The following is a 4,326-nucleotide window of genomic DNA, read 5'->3' as shown; positions in this document are numbered from 1 at the left end:
CTCCTGGAGGAGTTGTACAAAATGGAAGGTTTTTATAGGAAGAAGAGTCAGGCCAGGAAATTATTAGCAAAACAAAAGAAAGGATCTTTTCAGAGAAGGTCACCTTCCCTTAGCGGGAGGTGGAGGGAGTCTGATTATGTGGACATTATATTCTCTACATAAAGTCTTGAAAACTGAGTGTCAATTTTATACTTCCAGCACATCTCAGTTCAGACTAGCTGCATTTCAGGTAGCACATGACTGTTGGCTACTGTATTAGAGTAGTTTTAGAGCATTTTAATTAATTCTGATGGTATATTTGGAGGGGAAATGGAGTTTAAAGTTCTAGAGAAAATTCAGGAGCTGAAGGGAGGAAGGAGAGAGAAGAGAGGATGATCTGGCTAAGAAGGGGCTGTGGGAACAACATAGATACCTCATTGGAAGGAATTAGTTACAAATGAAGTATCTAGGGGTGCCTGGGTGGCTCAGTCGGTTAAGCGTCCGACTTCGGCTCAGGTCATCATCTCATAGTTGGTGGGTTTGAGCCTGTGTCCGGCTCTGTGCTGACAGCTCGGAGCCTGGAGCCTTCTTCGGATTCTGCGTCTCCCTCTCTCTCTGCTCCTCCCCCACTCATGCTCTGTTTCTGTCTGTCTCAAAAATAAATAAACATAAAAAATTTTTAAATAAAAAGACAAATGAAGTATCTAATTTGTAATTCCACACACCAAAGATAGGTGTTATTCTTGTGCAGTTTTGTTTTTATTGCATCTATGTTTTCTGGACACAGATCGTGACCATTCAACAACTAGAGGTACATTATTTTCAAACAAGGTAAACTTAAATTCCTGGCTTAAAGCGATTGCTTTCTATTTTCAAATGAATTCAGTAGAAATGGTCCCCATGAGGTATAAAGAACTTTGAATTTTGGATATGTGCAACCGTACATTGTGCAACTCAGGAGCCTCCTATGTTGCTGTTTTAGGAGACAGTATTCCAACAGGGTTAAAACAGTTGCTACTTGGCAAAATCTAGTGCCGGACAAATTAGTCTTGTACCCATATCAAGGGGAGAACTATTAAAAGGAAATATTTATCAACAATTTTTTCCCTAGATGCTTTATGGAAATGATGTTTTGATTCACTGATACAATTGAATAAGTAAAAGTTTATAGTTCGTATCAAAGCCTTGATTTGTCTATAAATTCTATTATGGTTTGTTATTTTAAATTTTTTTTCTACTGACTTCTGTAATAAATAAGTTGAAAGATTTTATTATTCTAGCCTGATTTGTAGAAGTCACACTAATATTTGGCTAATTGTAATTGTGGTTTGAGGCAATTTGTTACCTTTAATACTTAGAAATAAGTAAAAATCTTAAATCAGCATGCAAAATGCATTCCGAAGGTCTGCCAAGAAACTAATAGTATAATATACAGATATATTTAATATTATAATATATGAAATAATACCCATGTATAATTGGCATAAAAAGTACTTTCTAAATGCACTGTATTTTTGCAGTTCAAAGAAACAAAGAATCATAGAGCTAGGGGGAACTTTTTCTATTCTATGCTATTCCTGTTTATGACTAATATTAATTGGACCAATTCATGACAGAGAGATACGTTTTTACTTACTTTTACTTTCTCTGTACTCCGGAGAAGAAGTTTCTACAGTCAAATAAATATAATTAAATGAAGTCTGGAGACGTATGTGACATGACTATTTTCCTTAGTATATTAAGATATTGTACATAAGATTTAAAGAAATAATTGCTTCTTTTGGATTAAAAGCTTAAATGAAATTTCATAATCAATGACCAGAAAAGCAGTCCAAAAAATGATAAATTTATAACCTTAGAAAAATATTAGTCCCTTTTTTATGTCACGTGTGTTAATAATGACTGAGTCCCCTTATTTTCCTTTTGTATTGAAAACATCATGGTCTACATAGGTATCTGCTTAAGATATTCATACGATTTCTTGTTATTCTTTTTTTCTTAATTTTTAATGTTTATTTTTGAGTGAGACAGAGTGTGAGTGGGGGAGGGGCAGAGAGAGAGGGAGACACAGAATCCGAAGCAGGCTCCAGGCTTGTAGCTGTCAGCACAGAGACCAACGTGGGGCTTGAACTCACGAACCTCAAGATCATGACCTGAGTCACAGTTGGATGCTTAACCAACTGAGACACTCAGGCTCCCCGCAATTAATTTTCATCACAACTAAGTTATGTGTGATTCAGTGGCTTTGAGTTTGATTTCATCACAATAATTTTTCATGAACTAAATTTTCATTTCATATGTATTCTATGTATATATTTCTGTTTGTCTGCTTACACTGTGTATGATTATTTTAATGTGATTTAGGTCTTAGCAATATAAATTCTTTTAGAAATAAAACGGCCAGCTTTCATTCATTTAGACTTGTAGTATTATCTGCAATTGAACGAATATGAAAAGAGAAATTTACTTAGACAGCTTCTTGTGACCACAGTCTACTGGATCCACCAAATAAAAAAGCCTGGGGACCAACACAGCTTGGAGAAAAATTGTAGCATTTTGGCTTATTGTACTTTAGCACACTGTGATGTAGAATGTGGTGTTCTTCCTTACTGCTGTTCTGATGTTTGTCTTAAGTTTCCTAAATATGATGGAATAAAATCAGGCTCATGAGATGACAGAAGAAGTTTCATCCACATGTGTGACAGCATAAAAGGCTGAGGAACTGAGGAATGAACCTTGTTAGCGCCATGATGTGCTTAAACATTACACACAAGCCCCATTTCTAAGGGTACGCTGCTGAATAGAACCTCTGTGACGAATACCTGATTCTAGGAAGACGCACAGACATCACTTTAACAAATAATACTTCAATGTTCTTAAAAGCCATTCTTCCCCCCCGCCCAAGGTTTTATTTAAATTCTAATTAGTTAAGATATGTGGTAACATTGGTTTGGGGAGTAGAAATTAGTTATTTGTCTCTTGTATACAACACCCAGTGCTCATCTCAACAAGTGCCCCTCTTAATGCCCATCACCCGTCTAGTCACCCACCTCCCTCCATCAACCCTCAGTTTGTTCTCTGTAGTTGAGTCTCTTACAATTTGCCTCCCTCACTCTCTCTTTTTTTCCTTCCTCTATAGTCATCTGTTTTGTTTCTCGAATTCCACATAGAAGAGAAATCATATGGTATTTGTCTTTAAAGGCCATTCTTGATGGGAGCTTTGAGAATACCAACAGCCGTGTACAAGCTTCACCTTCTCATTACCATGGGTGGCAATATTCACTGACCCTCATCCATTATTATTACTAATGCCTCCGACACGTGAATACAGTGTCATTATTATACTTCACCTCTTGTCAAATGTAACAGAGGTTTTCACTGCTTTGCACACATTTGACGAGAACAGGCTATTTGGACATTCCAAGTAGCCAACTCAGTTTTATATTGAATTAGCTCCATTAAACCAGATAATCCCTCTGAAACACATTCCATTAAATAAGAGACACAGCAATAATGAAAAGATTCGTCCTTGTTTCCAATCTACACGTCCTGCTGGGATAAGAGTTTTGTAGCAACACTGCCTGACAGCTGGTTAGTTAATAAGCTTTCAGCACCAAAGTGATTATAAATAAGCTGAATTGGACTTGTGGTTTGAAATAACACTTAATGCTAGCTATGCGTATCTGTTAACTTCTATGTGAAACTGCATGTGCACACATAATATATATCACACAATGCACGTGTGTAAGTCATAAACGCTTTTGGCAAAAGGTTTGAGTTGTTCAAAAGATCTTTTTTAATTCCGTGAAGCAGGTAATTGTTAGCAAGACACAGGTTGAAAACATGGCTTACATTAAATCTCACTCCTGTGTGTGTGCACCACAGCTGTAAGTATTGATGATCTCTGGTCATCCTGTTAGGGACAGTGTGGAAAATGAATACTATTGGAAATAAAGAGATAATTTTTTTAAAAAGTGACTTATTTATTTATTTCGAGAGAGAGAGATAGAGAAAGAGAGGGAGAGAGGGAGGGTTCCAAACAGGCTCTGTACTGTCAGGCAGAGCCTGACGTGGGGCTCAAATTCATAATGAAACCATGAGATCATGACCTGAGCTGAAATCGAGTCAGATGCTTAACCAGCAGAGCCACCCAGGCTCCCCTCCAGAGATTTGAATTTGATTGAAGGCTCTGCCATTCCCATGCTCTGTTAACAGCAAGAAGTAGATCCTCTAAAGATCTCTCACCCTTCCTCTCTTTGCCAAGTAGATGAACATTTCCCTGTCTTGGGCCACTGCAATTCTTATGAATCGCATCTGTTGGTTTCTAGTAGAGCAGAAATCATAGTG

The sequence above is a fragment of the Puma concolor genome, chromosome B2, assembly GCF_028749965.1.
Source record: "Puma concolor isolate L17-30 chromosome B2, mPumCon1.1.hap2, whole genome shotgun sequence".
In the NCBI taxonomy this organism is placed as follows: domain Eukaryota; kingdom Metazoa; phylum Chordata; class Mammalia; order Carnivora; family Felidae; genus Puma; species Puma concolor.
The sequence above is the reverse complement of the archived record's forward strand: the minus strand, read 5'-3'. Positions refer to the sequence as shown.